Source organism: Chrysemys picta, chromosome 14, assembly GCF_011386835.1.
Source record: "Chrysemys picta bellii isolate R12L10 chromosome 14, ASM1138683v2, whole genome shotgun sequence".
Classification (NCBI taxonomy): Eukaryota; Metazoa; Chordata; order Testudines; family Emydidae; genus Chrysemys; species Chrysemys picta.
The window spans coordinates 37,769,273-37,784,483 of record NC_088804.1 but is presented as its reverse complement, the minus strand read 5'-3'; the positions used below and the strand labels follow the sequence as shown (position 1 = coordinate 37,784,483).

General features: G+C 41.9%; 1 long non-coding RNA gene across 1 annotated transcript; it reads right to left on the bottom strand.

Moving 5' to 3' along the window:
- Positions 1–3,097: 3,097 nt before the first annotated feature.
- Positions 3,098–11,541, bottom strand: LOC135975636 (uncharacterized). Its single transcript, XR_010592614.1, has 2 exons — positions 11,261–11,541; positions 3,098–5,206 (listed from the first exon to the last, which is right to left on the bottom strand). It is a non-coding gene; the product is annotated as an uncharacterized LOC135975636 (long non-coding RNA).
- Between the last annotated feature and the right edge of the window lie 3,670 nt (positions 11,542–15,211).

Sequence of the window (15,211 nt, the reverse complement as noted above, 5' to 3'; positions counted from 1 at the left end):
GGCACCTATCATTCCCCGACTTTGACTGCAGTGGAGGTTCTAGATTCTCAGTCCCTCTTAAAAAAATCAGAATATTTAAAAATACTTAAAATGTAATATTAAATTAATAACATTAAATTTTATATTTAAAATAATTTTTAAATAAAATATGTTAATATATTTTTTAAAATCAGACAATGTACAATATTCTAACATACAGGACTGTAACATACATAGACATTTTCTGGGTGTCATTTCATAATTATAAGCTCACCAAAATGGGTATAGGATAATGACCTAAGCTGTCAAGAAGGTGCAGGGGAGGCAACTGATGCAGTAGGTGATTTTAATTTATACAGAGGGGCTTTGGGAAAAAGTGTATTTATAGGTGTGTAATAGTGGCATGGATTGTATAGCTCTTAATGCTACTTCCATACGTTGTATTTATTTCCTGTACCTTTTCCTAAATCACCTTAATTTTTCCACTAACTCGGTATTTGACATCACACCCAACTGGTCTGCAAGGGATGCTTCAGACTTCCATCATTTGTGATTATCATATTTTTGTCACTGTTTTAGTGCTAGAATTACACATTAAATTGTAGATTGTCACGCTCAGATCTTAACAGTCCCAGTTTTGCCAAGTATCCCTTCCTCAATCCATTATGTGTTGTTTGTCTTCTGAGAACGTAAGCTCTTCAGAATACCGGGTTTGTGTCTTCCTAGGTCTTTGACCAGAATCTAGCAGTATCGCACTCTTTGGCTAATGGAGCACCTGGCACTACTAAGTTTTAAACACTAAGACTAATACCCAGATACCAACACGTAGCTAAGGTGCAAATGACACTTGCAATAAAATGAGGTTCCCAAACTTGGGCCCATAATTTGGAAGTTTGGTTGAAGCCACTTTAAAAATCTGACCCCAACTGCCCATCGTATATCACCAGCCATTTGAACTGAGATAATAAATCAAGATGTTTTCCTCTTTTGTCAGTTTCCTAGTACTCTTGCTATTACAGTGCACAAGCAATTCATGCTGGCAGAGTTTGCTCGGAAATATTTTGGAACACTGAAAGCGCAGGAATGCAGCCATTAGCATAGAAACACGCATATACATTTGGGACTGAGAGCTTTTTGGGTGCATTCAGTACATTTTTAATAACTAGCTCATTGGCAGGACTTTCAAAAATTGTTGGTCTGCTGCACCACTAAACAGAGAGAGCTAATTCCTTTCCATTGAGTTTGTTATTGATTGTTTTCGCTACTTGCTTCGCTCAGAAAAGCATTACAAGCCAGTCTCCTTAATAACTGAGATCCAAGACGTTTTCTCATGTTGAAATGTTTTGTTCCGACCAGCTTATATAAAATGTTATGCAAAATGGAATAGAGTTTACCATTAGGAAATGTTCCTATTATTCAGTCAGAATTTTCATTTGCTTAATTTCACCTCCTAAATTTCTCCTTATGACACCCAAACAATTCCTTTCCTTCCTTCATGTTTTACAACATTCACATACATGCAGACAGTCATCACATCCTCTCTTAGTCATAATTTGGCCAAGTTATACATAGTTCTTTTAATCTTTTCTCATAAATCAATCCCTCTAGACTGTTCATCATTGTTATTGCTCTTCTCTGAATTCTCTTCAGTTTGTTGATATCTTCCCAGTATTGACGTGGTCATAATGGAACACACTATTATATGTATTGTCTCACCAGTACCCTGTTCAGACAAGTTAACACCCTCTTTGGCATGATATTCCATCTCTGCCTATGGAGCCTCTAAATCGCATTTGGCTTATTTTTGCTGCCATATCACATGACAAGTTCAGATCAAATTCTCTGTCCGTTCTCTGTCTTTACATTTCTTTCTGCATAAGTGTGTTTGGGTTCTTGATTTGTATTAACTAGCTGTTTTCTTTTAGGACAAATCACATTTTACTTCCTGTCAGGATTTCTAGCTTCCATGTTTTATTCCTGTGTCTTCACTGATGCTTGTAACATTTCTCATTCATCTGCAAATGTAATTAACATGTTTGCCTCTTCTTCCAGTTTATTAACGAATACATTAAATAAATCTAGACTTAACTTCAATTCCTTTGGAACATCTCCCCCAATCTGACATGCTGCTATTTATCTTACCTCTTGTTTATAACACTTTAGCCAGCTCGGAGACCACAGATGAGTGCTTATATCCAGACGAGTTGAAATCAATCTTTCAACATTTTATGAGACTACCAAATGCTTCACTAAAATCTAGACAGATTTGCCCAGATCGCTGGTGTTGTTGTACACTGCACTGTTGGCCAATTAAAGCCAGCACATCTGCCATAGGCGGGTCAATCCATTTCAGGGCGATCTTCTGGCGGCATAGAGCCAATCCTGAGATTTCTACAGCACTACTCCTCCCTGCTGCCAACTCTACTGAACTCCAGCTACCAAAGCACCCCCTTGGGACTGTTGGCAGTGGGGTAATTTAGGGCCGTTGTGGGTGGCTCTGTGTTATATTAAGATACCAGCTCAGGACAAAGGGAGCTGAGAATCAGAGAAGAGGAAAGGCCAAGTGGGCTGGGCCATTATGTCTACTGGTGTCCTGTCATATGCTAATTCAATAATTTGTACTTTTATAATTTTATTTAAAAAAAAAATAAAGAATAAAGTTCATCTGGCATGACTTGCTCTTTGTAATCCAAGGCTCATGTTTCCATCATCTTGTAGATGTTCACAGATTTGTTTTCTCTATTTGTTCCAGGGCAGATGATATATTTATGTTGTATCTAGTGAGTAGTACAACCCATGGAGACATATAGCAATCAATGATTATTGACATGCCTTGAACAGCATCTCTCCTTGGCAAGATGATTTGAAAATGGCATTTACAAGAGGATGGGGAAAGATTCTTTTATTTCCTGGAAGGAAATTGCAACTGCTCTGAAGTCAGCATATGTCTGGCTGTTACACCATCTAAGGTTCTGACTTTGAGAGCCAACAGTTAGTAACAAGGCAGATGCTGCAGTGTGAACCAAAGTCACATGTCCTTCAAGGAATTTCACCACAAAGCCATTCACATATCTGACGTTAATTCTCATTGGGTCAAAACAATAATAGGAATAAGCGATTCTTTCAGTTTCTGTTTATTTTTTCCCAGGCCACAAAACCTCCATCTATTATGTCATTTAAATTAACCAAATAACAAATGCCTGCTTTCATAACAAGGTCCCAATGCTGTTTCATAAATAACAGCATAAGAAATTACAGACACAGACTTTACCAAAAAGAAAAAAGAAAGCCAAATTCAGTGTTAATATTTAATATTTGTCATATGATTTGATAATGCAAGAAATGTGCTTCTTCATACTTGGTGGCTCTGAAAGTAACATAGCCCATTGAACTCAACATAAAGCTGGCAAGGAGGAGTTCTCATGTCACCTCAACCAGATTCTGACTACGTGGCCTTGGCTAGATCACTTGACCTCTCGACCTCTATTTCTCCATCTGTCAAATGGGTATTTAATTACTCACACGGGTGTTATACAGATCAGTTTGTTTACATAGTGTTCTGGAGACATGGAACTTGATGGACCTTGGGTCTGATGTAGTACAACAATTCCTATGTTATCACATGTATTTAGGGCAAGATTCACCAGTATGCGCTGGCTGCTTTGCGCTGATCTGGAGATGTATGGTCACCCTGAACCTGGTTTCACTGGCTGGTAAAACCAGACTGATAACTGATTTGCACCAAAGGCATGGTGTAAAACACTTGGAGCATACCAGCAAATCTGGCCCGTGTTTTATAGTTATTTGCATTTCTGTGGAGCTCATTACCTTAGTATGTGAGCACCTTACTATATTAAAGATACATCAAAATAGCCTAGGAAGTTGGAGCTCTGCTTTCTGCCGAGGCAGATTCCTTTTCCATTGGGTTCTTTTAAAATCACTAGATGACCCCTGCCTCCATAAACAAAAGTGCTTGGGAACATAGCATGATAGGGAGCAGAAATAGAATTGGTCCCTGTAATAATTGTTCTGTTGTCCACTCACGGCCTGGAAAATGAAGGTGTTTTTTTAAAAAGGGACCCAGTTTTCGATTGGCAGCCAATGCAGAATCAGGTGGTGTATCCATATGATTCAGCTCTGCTTCAGAGATGGGCCAGTCAGTGCAGGACTCACTGTTTAAGAGTTAAGCACTGGTTCTCTGCATCAGTCATGCTGGATAGTGGGTTTTCTCAATAGGTCAAAAGTATGGCTGAGCAAACATGTTTTCAAAAGAACGATGGGGTTTGAAGAACAACAAAATGCACTGAGGTTTATTACTTTTTAAATAATGCCCCCTTTGAAATGTTAAGGTCCCACTGTGTTTGGAGAGGATTTAATACCCTTTTGCTCACAGTTTGAGGCACATCATGAGCTTTTTTGTGTTATTTCTCTTGTGCACATTATGCAATTATGGCCCACCAAACAGGGCTAACTGGGTAAAGGGCAGGGAAAGCATCATGACAGAGACACACTTAGGTTAGGGGCCTGCTGTCCATTTGCCTGTTCTAACACAACATAACCATCTGCCATCTTTTGACTCCAGCCCTCTTAAGTAGGGAGCATTTTGCTGGAGGGAAGGAGAAAAGATGTCTCTAGTTTTACTCCATGCCACTGCCAGAATGCAATGCAATGTCAGTCAGCAAGAGTCCAACCCTCAGCTGCAGCAGCCATGGTGTCTAGTTGGGATAACTGTCAAGGGAAAGCATCCTTGTAATGCGTCCCTAATTCTTTATTGACTTTGAGAAGCTGAGAATTGAAGGGCTGGGCAGTGGGCTCAACCTGAAATACAAATAAGAGACAATTCACAATGATGCCTGAATAACCATATTCTTCGAAGGGAAAACAATAGAACAATAAACTACGTACAAATGGGCTTATACATATGGGGTTTCTAATCATTGTTTTCATATAAACGCATTCTACCCAATTGAATCGGAACATCCATGTCCAGTTTCCAAACACTTTACAAGGTTACATTTTAACCTGGCTCTTTGCATGCAGTTAATTCAAATGCTTTCTCCCCTCCTTGTTCATTTCTTAGTGGTTGAAGTCAGTAGGATCTCAGTACATCTCAGGATCAGGCCCTTAATGACTTGGGACTTGCAGGTTTCAGGATCTTTCTGCGTTTGGATGCATTGTGGAGTCAGGCATCCATGGCTAGTTGTCCTTCTAAATTCCCCTCCTGGTGCTATAGAAAAGCAAAGCAAAGAGCAATAAAATTCACACACATTGTTAAGTATGTAATCTCAGGGCAGGTCTTCACTACTGGGGGGGTTGATTTAATATACGCAAATTCAGCTACGCGAATAGCGTAGCTGAATTCGACCTATCGGAGCCGACTTACCCCGCTGTGAGGACGGCAGCAAAATCGACCTCCGCGGCTCCCCATCGACGGCGCTTATTCCCAACCCCGCTGGTGGAGTAAGAGCATCGATTCGGGGATCGATTGTCGCGTCCCGATGAGACACGATAATTCGATCCCCGAGAGATCGATTTCTACCCGCCGATTCAGGCGGGTAGTGTAGACCTAGCCTCAGTGGAGATGAGATTCTTTCAGCAAATGAAAGGAAAAGAAATACACTGAATATGAAGTGGCAAGCTGTGATTTCTGTGTCTCTGCTAACTCTGTTCATTTTAATTTTACATTATCCTCCAAACCTACTACTGTCTTATTGGTCTATTTCATCCCCCTATTACATCCTGTCTGTTGTGTAGATTGTGACTTCTCTGTCTTCTTTGTTCTGTCGAGGATCAGGACCCCAGGTTGCTAGGGACTGTAAACATGAGTCCAGAGATGCTTTTGTAATATTATTAATATAGAAGAAAGTGTCTGCAAATTCGAGATTTGAACAGGTATTGCAATGAAAAGGAGGGCTTATCAGACCATTTGGATGTTTTGCTCATCCACAAATCGGGTCAGCTATTTTGCTCTTACAGTTACCACAGCTGGGTGCAGGGACAATATATTAAACAAAGCCAAACTGACGTTTCCAGAAGAACGAGTTGGTTGTAAGGATTAAAGGGAAGAGAGTCACGAGTGACTCTGGTTGTATGTGTGTGTGGGCAGTTTAGTGCCCTGCTGAAAACTTGAGTTTGTATGGCTGCAGCGCAGTTGCTGAAGAATGTGCTTCTTGCCACTGGAGATGCTTTTCTACTGAATAAAAACTAAAATAAAATGGGATTTATTTACTGGTGCTGGAATGGGAGGTTGCCGATTTCACCCTTTTTATCATTTACCTCGGAATCCCAGCACCTAGGTATCCCCTAGGAACCCCAATAATAGACCAGGACTAGGCACTGTACAAACAGAACAAAAAGACAGTCCTTTCCCCCAAAATGCTTCGGCTTTAACAATGTAGGCACCCTTTACTAGAGGGGCCTTTGAACTTTATTGGGAGTGTTCCAGGGGAAAAGCCTGTGTGCTGCAATCTAGCCTTAGAGACAACTCCTCCCACGATGCCTTGGGGAAAGAGGGAGAAACTTCCTGGTGCAGGGAGATCAGGCGGTGGACTCCATTGTGGGAAAAGTAGTGAGATTGCTGGTGTGGAGCTCAGTCCATACCAGGAGCTGCTCCTAGGAAGCCAGAAGCTACTGCTGGGAGTCTGCTGGGGCTTTGATCGAGCAGGGAGCCTCAGAGGTTGTTGGTGGCTTCATTGGAGCCAGGGCTGGCTCCAGCTTTTCTGCCGCCCCAAGCAGAAAAAAAAAAAAAAAAAGGCAAGCGGCGGCACTTCGGTGGCAGCTCAACCACGTCGCTTCTTCTGCGGCAGTTTGGCAGCGGGTCCTCCCTCTCTTCCTCTTCAGCGGCAATTCGGTGGCAGCTCAAAGAGGAAAGAGGGAATGAGTGACCCGCCGCCGAATTCCCGAACGTGCTGCCCCGATACCAGACAGAGTGCTGCCCCTTTGAATTGGCCGCCCCAAGCACCTGCTTGCTACGCTGGTGCCTGGAGCTGGCCCTGACTGGAGCCAGGACAGAGACTGTTGCTGTGCCTAGAGCTGACTGCGGTGGGCCTGCAGTGAAGGACCGTGAGTAACCCCCACTCTGGTTTGGGAGAGTACTTGCAAGGGAAGGGGCACCGCAGAGAGACAGAGTCTGAGGAGCGGCAGAGTGATCTTCCCACCGAACCAGGACCCAGATTTGCTGATATTTGGTGGAGCCAGCTTAGGGTGACCAGATAGCAAGTGTGAAAAATTGGGACGGGGGTCGAGGGAAATAGACTTCTATATAAAAAAAAAAAAAAAGTCTCAAATATCGGGACTGTCCCTATAAAAATCGGGACATCTGGTCACCCTAAGCCAGCTCCAATCGTCAGCGGGTTTTACAGCTTGTTGCTTTGGCTGGACCGATACACAGACCCAACAGCACTTTAAAGTCAGCAGTCCAGGCCGGTACTGGCAGCTACTTTTTACTGGTACGCCGTACCAGCCCGTACCACCTTACTTTCACCCCTGACAAGAAACAACAGATGGATACAGCCTGACAGATAGGGGGGTACAGGGAAACAATGAGACAACCTTGGTCAGAATGATAGGCAGTGCTGTCTGCACAGCAGCACCCCAGAGATTGTCTTTATTTATAGGCATCATGGCAAAGGAGAATTTAAAGTAAGGGTTTGGAGGAGGAGGAGGAGGAGGAGGTAGTTTTGCTGAGGTTTATAGGGAACTTCTCCAGGGGGGGCCAGGAGGCTATGACCCCTCCCACTTTTTTCCGGCCATAAGGACAAGCGATGAGGGTGGGGAGGGGCAAAGAGGAGTGTGAGGGAGGTGAGTCTTGGAGTGGGAGAGGCAATGCTGGAGCAGGGCATTGGGGGAAGGGAAGGTGCAAGGGCAGGGGTTTGGGGAAGGGGCAGCTCAGGGGCAGGGTCTCGGGGGAAAAGGGGTGACGCAGGGGAGCAGGGCCATGATTCGGGTGCCGGTGGGCCCCTCAAGAGAGGCAGCATGGGAGAAAGCTTACTTGAAAATGTAAAATATACGTGATGGAGGCTGGTATCACGGACTGACCGAAGGCAGGAATCGACCTTTTGACATGAATGAGAGATGATAGGTAGGGCAACCCATGAAGGGCCTTGAAAGTTAAGACAAGCAGCTTATGTTTGATGTGATAGAGAAGAGGGGGCAGGCACTGGTGGGATTCAAAGAGAGGATTAACCACTACACATGGACAGTCAATGATCACAGCACCATGATGGGGATACTCATGTTTCACTTCTCCTCTAGGTAGCTCCTCCCATATTTGAACTTTTTACCACTAGGAGCACCTGGGCTAGGCCCACCTAAACCTCAACAACCCGGGACTAAATCTAACGAACAGGTCACTGATTCTTAGTTATTTCATCCCTAATGAATTTGGCCCTACTGGCTACACTTCCAAATGACTTCTAGTTGTGGGTGCACCTATTTGTGGGAGCAAAATCTCTTATTTGTGCGCTACAATGAATGCTAGCATTTGCAGATGCAAACTGGATGATTGCACAAACAAGAACCTCTCTGCACCCACAATTACCCTGGTTTGCAGAGTTCAGAAGCCCAACTGTACTGACAATATTTATGGTATCTGCCAATAAGTGCTCCTAAAAATGCATTAAGCTGTTGCCCTAAGCAATGTATACTCTAGCCACCCTTAAAAAGTTTCTTCCATTTTGAAAGATTCTGCTGATCTGAGAGATGCTCCTTATACCAGTGGTTCTCAGCCTTTTCCATAATGGATTCCCTTCTCCCATTAATTTCTCCATACCAGGACACCTTTCCCATCTAACCAGGATCTCGGCAGGGGTCCTTCACATTTAACCATGTGGGGAGGGTGATCACAACATCAAGGTTGAGAATCCAAACCCTATAATAAGATGTAGAATGCTAACAGCACTGAATCTCTCTCAAACCAGAAGAAGCACTCACTATATTCTTCCCTCCTCTGCTTGTTTGAGGGCGATTAACACTCTCAAGAATGAGGTTGTCTCAAAAGGAAAATTATTGCTTGAATGACAGAAGCCCCTCAGTCAGGATTTGGACCCCACTGTGCAAGATACTGTGAAAACACATTTCCTTTCCCAAACTGCTTTCAATCTAAGCATATAAAAAAACAAACGCCTTCAAGAAAAGAGTAACTAGATTAGAGTTTTCCCATGTTGTTCAGTTTGAAAAACAATCACAAGAAGAAAAATAAACGGTAACGCCGAATCAATGAAAAGGAGAAATAGGCTCAAAAAGTATAATATTGGGTCTTGACCCTTCAGTTCATTGAGTATTCCTATACAGCTCTGGGCTTCCTCGACTCCCAGCGAATTGAGTGGGATTTGAGGTGACTCTGCTCACCACAGGAGTTTGTTCAGTACCAAGCCCTAAATTAACTTTTAAAATAGTCAAGTCAGATTCTAGGTGAAAAAGTTCTTTTTTTTTTTTTACATCCTCTCATCAATCCATAGGGGTTAATTTGTTTAAGAGTTAAAAACTTGTGTCATACACAAAACCACTGATAAATATTAAATCATACAGAAAAAGATAACATTACAGCATAAAAACAAATCCTGCATCTATAGTCTAAACAACTGAATGGCTATAATCTTTCTATCTTATAAATTAATAAGATGCAGATCCTTATGAAAATATAGAATCCAGTCCTGTAAGCACTCCACTGGTCTGATCCCATATAGTCATAGACCTCAATGCAAGTTGGATCAGTACCTATCTGGAAAAGTCCCATTAAAATCAATGGGATAGCTACATACACATGATCAGAACAATAATGCACTCAAAGCTGTCATTTCATGTTTAATCTACTTTACTTAATTTAAACCTATCAAATTAATACACCTCTTTGCAGATGTAGAATCATAAATCAATATACCTCCCTTGAAATTCTTTACGGAATAACTGCTTATGTTTCGTTTTTATAACCCTGTAAATAAGGATTGAAAAAACACAGGGTCTCACTTACTGACAGTAAACAAAATGGAAAGAATGGGACGAGAATCAGGACATAATAAAAAAAACAAACAATCCCCCCTCCTGGGATGGACATTTCTAAGAAACAAATAGGGGATAGGTTTAGGTTTTAGAATAATCGGGTGGGATTTTCATATGTAGTCGAGTGATTTAGGAACACAAATCCTATTGAAAGTCAATAGGACTTGTGCTTCCAAATTAGACACTTTTGAAAATTCCACCCATAATTATCCAATTTTGTATAGATATAAAATAGGATTTTAATTATAATCCTCTTTTTAAACAAAAATCAATAATTTATCAATGTAAAATTCTCACTAAATGCATTCTTCTTGCATTTGATATTTAGTTTTAAGTGTTCTAGAAATTACTTTTAAAATAGGAAATGGTAAGTAAGAATTTTTTTTCAGTGTCTCTTGTAAAAAATAGAACAGCTAAATAATGGGGAAAATGGGAAATACAAAATAAAGTTGAAATATTTTAACCTATATGTTTATTGCTGTAAAATGGTACAAATAACAGTTAAAGTTATAAATATAGGTTCATTACAAAATATAATATAATAAGGGTTTGTGATCATTAATAAATATGATATAAAATATAGCAAGCGATTTAATAATAATGATCTTTTTAAATCATTATACAATGACTTTAAGAGGGATCAGGTGTATTTATAAACCAGGCTATAATACAATATAAATTATACTTTGTACTGCAGTAACATACCAGTTATTAAATTTAAGATGTACTATGGTATCATTGTTTATTCTTCAAATCTAGAGTCGTGTTTCAAAGGAAGACTTTGCAGGCTTTGCTATTTGATGTATTTTTCAGGTTTCATCTAAATTGGCTTTTTTAAATGTTAATGGTTTTAAAAAAAAGTAGAGCTAAAGACCAGGAACAGCCCATATTTCTTGAAAATTCTACCAATCGAAAAATATCTGACCATTATCCCAACACATCTTTTTAAATAGCTGACCTGGTGTTCTTTTGCTTGTTAAAGAAATATAACACAGAAATCAGATACTCAATTTTTTCTTTAATCTCACTCTCAAGGTGCTTGCTCGGTTGATAAAACTCAAAAGTCAATAAGCCCTCAGTCCAGCAATGAAACTTCATACTGTAGATTTCAGTTCAGTAACTCCCCCCAAAAGCTTCACATTTCATACATGTTCATTGCTTTTACGGCACTGAATTTCAGAAGCAGACAGAGAAAAAACTTTACATCCAAATTTGAAAAACTAAATATGTTACAATTGAGGAAGTTTGCAATAAATAAATAAACAAACAAAAAAGCACATACTGTACACCCAGGAGAACTGATTAATTGCTGGCGAAAAGTTCTTAGACATTCAGATTTCCTGAGGCTTTTCCACTCTTTCTGTGCACCACTCACTTATAATTACATCTGGGGCCATTCCTTCCTATTCCACAGGATAAACTGGAATATACGAATCAGCAGCTTTGTCTCCTGCTCTTTAAACACTGGAGACATTGTAAGCTGACAACTTTTTTTCCTGTTATGAAATTTTAATGATCTTCCAAGTCTCTCAAAATTAGATTAGTTTTGTTTTGGTGGTTTTTTTTTTTTTAACTGAAACAGACCTGGCTTATTTATACTACAAGTTTTATAACAGCAAAACCAAAATCAGTGGAGTATGACTATATACATACATATATATATATACATATATATATATAAATAAAGTCAAAAAAATGTTCTCTTGATTTACTGTATCTCTTGCTATTCCTGATAAACTACTGCTTGGAATATATCTGGTTAGCACCAAAAATCAGGTTGCACTATGGGGTCAATGATCATCTCTTCACAGGACTACCTTTTGAAAGGGCATACAGTCTTTGGAGTGGGTGGCCTCTAGAGAGAACTCACAGGAGATATCAGGAGTGACTGTTCCTGGCACACCACCAAGTTATTGGGCAATGATCCCTTATGGAACAGCTTTGCGGTGAAATAGCCCATTCAAACCTGAGATAACTAGCCTCTGAATGACAGACACTGGCATGGGGAGGGAAAGTGAAACAAACAGAGAAACTAATAAATATCAGGTATCAGAGGGGTAGCAGTGTTAGTCTGGATCTGTAAAAAACTACAAAGAGTCCGGTGGCACCTTATAGACTGACGAAGTGGGTATTCACCCATGAAAGCTTATGCTCCAATACGTCTGTTAGTCTATAAGGTGCCACAGGACTCTTTTTAATAAATATCAATAGCTTGGCCATGAGGCTCCCTATTTTAGCACTCACTGATGTGACAACAGTAATAACTTAAAATAGGTGGCACTTTTCACTCTAAAGAATTCCAAATATGGACCAAATTCTAGAGGAGTAGAAGAGAAAGCCACTTCACACATGCACTGAACTCACTCCATTAACCACTGAAATGCATCTACCTCTGGGGTAGAACATAACTGGAGTATAAGTGTCACAGCAGCATAGAATTGTTCAGGCCAGGAAGCAAAGATGAATTATACATGGCCAATTTGTAAAAGCATGATGTATTTTCTCAGACTAGATACTTGCCTGGACAACAGAGCTAATACCCATAACCCTCAGGGAAAATACCACGGGGTATTTAATGAGCATAAGAGATCGGGTTCTTGTCTCTCTCTCTCTCTCATATCCCAGAGGCTCCAGGAGAACAGCACACTCTAGCAGCCACCCATAATCCGTTTTTACCCCCAGTTCTGGATTGCTCAGGGTTCAGTCTGGTCCCCCTGATAAAAGTCAGCAGCTTTAGGGCCTCTCTAATTGATGACCAGGTGCCTATGGTCCAAAGAGGCCATTCTGACCAACAGGTTTTGCTAGGATGAAGATATCCCAGCCAAGCTCCCTTTTTCTGCTGGATATTCCCCCTTTACCAGAAGCTGGGAGGAGGGCTTGTGTAGGAGCCGCCTCTACTCCAGCTGCATATTTCCTTGAACATTATGGGGGATCCTTCACCAGCCAGATAAGCTGGAATCAGAGCTACTTTGAACCGCTGGAAGGGCTGCTTCGCAAGGATGTGTCCCACCTTTCTTCAAATCAAAACAGATGGCTTTTGAACAGCTGCAGTACAAATACCTACCTCCTTCACAGGGGGGCATTGTGAGGATTAATTTGTGACTGTTTGCCCAGCTCTTTGAAGTGGAAAAGTGTGATATAGAGCTAAGCTTTGTTATTATAAACACTCGAAGTACCCTCCTCCAAAGCAAGGTGTTGGAGGAAAGGGAGCATGTATAAATGTCAGCATTATTCATAGCAACAGGGGAAATCAGTGATGGAAATCGCAGACCTTCTAGAATTTGGCAATTTCTGAAGAGAAGAGAAACCTTTGGAAATTCACATTCCATGCCTAAAATGTCCCTAAGACGAGACAGATTGACTGCTTTGTTGGCAATTGAGTCATCCCCACACCGCCTTCCTTGTCTGTCCATCTATAGAAACACACTGAGTGCAAGCAGTAGGGTAAGATAGAGGAGGAATACGAGAGTGGACTGTGTGTCATTGCCGAGCGGTGAAGAGGGGCAGCATGGGAATGAGGTCTGGGCAGGGTTTGGATATGTCCATTTATCAGTCACTGTACTCCCCCAGCCCGGTGCAGTATGCTCACTGAAAGTAGACATATTTCCTCCCAGCTATTAGAGACGGGAAAAAAAGACAAAGTAGGCCATCTTACCCTTCCCTCTGCCAATGTAGAACTACCCATCTCCCTCCCTGTCTCTGGAGGTATTCATTGTTGGGATTCTGAGCACATACATAAGGCTGACACTTTAGCCACTAGACTACATGATCTCTTGTCAAAACAGATCAGTGGATTTTCCATGCCCTGGACTCACTCTTCTAGATCAGCAGGATTTACCACAGTTGCAGCTTACCAAGAATGGCTATGTCATTGTAGCAGGCTCCATTTGGGGGCCAGCAGACCTAGTGGTCAGACCATGGCCACACAGTCTCTCCGAGTCTTGGAAATCTGAGGGGCCCAGTTAGTCCTGGTTAGTCACAACCTGCCCTCCCCCAGGATCTCTCAGGCAGGGCAGGGAGGATCCCGGAGCTCAGGCTCCAGCCCAAGCCCAAACATCAACATTGCAATTTTACAGCTCCTGACACAGCCCAAGCCCCGTGAGCCTGAGTCAGCTAACACACGCCAGCCACAATCATTTAACTACAGTGTAGACATACCTTTAGTGTCCAGTTTTCCCCCCGAATCAAGGAAAAGGGGAGAACAGGGATGGGGTCAGGCTCCTGTTTGAGTCTTACTCCCAGTCCCAGTCCTGCCCCTTCTCTGCCTCAGCAACTAACACTGTCTGCCTTCTTTCAACCAGTCTCTTCTTCCCTCACCTGACTGCCTGAGCTCCCCATTAAACCAGTCCTCCACAGGGAGCATACCTGGCAGCTGTTGAGGGATCGGGGGCTTCTTGGCCCAATAACACTCCACCACTCCTTTAACCTTTGTGAGGGTTGCGTAAACCCCATCAGTCATGTAGGGAGAAATTCACCACCGAACAGAACTCATCCTAAGGCTCTGTGCTCCTCTTGAGCCCTTATGGAAGTATTGAGAGGTGCGTAGGGTCTGGAGCAGACCTCCTGAGTTAGGGTGAATGACACCCATAATAAGCAGGAATTAACTGGGGATATTTCCTCTGCCTTTTTGGGGGGAGGGAGGGTGCATCTATCCCCAAATAGGTTGGCATGCAAGGGGTGAACCTCTAAAGACAATACATCTTGGGAAGCTTAGATGTCTTAGAGTATCACACATTCGGTGCCAAACTCCGTTTTCTGCCCCTCACTGGATTTTTTTTTTTTAAAGCCCTTACAAAATAAGCAGTAAATCATAACAGATTAAAAACATTGCTGGGCGTCTGTCCTACCGCTTGGGATTTTGACTGCTGTGAGCTTATCAAACAGGTCTGGCGCTACATGATGGGACAAATATGACATGAACTTCACCCCTGAGGTCTGCCATCTTCACATAACAAGGGCATATATTCCACAGCTGGGGAGCTGTTATTCGACTCGTACTGTACCACAGGTCAGAATTTATGACTTTGTTATTATTATGTTTGTGAGTTTTATGGCCACACTGCTCCCGCAGGAACCCAGAGCGCTTTTGCTAGGACATGTCAGTCAGACGTTCGTAATGCACTGAAAAGGAAGCATTGAAAATGCTGGGAATATCCTGTGTAACACTGTTTCTCATCTCTCTGACCCTCAGGTAGGGGCCAGACTTTGTTTGCATCCAAAGTGGGAGGAAAAG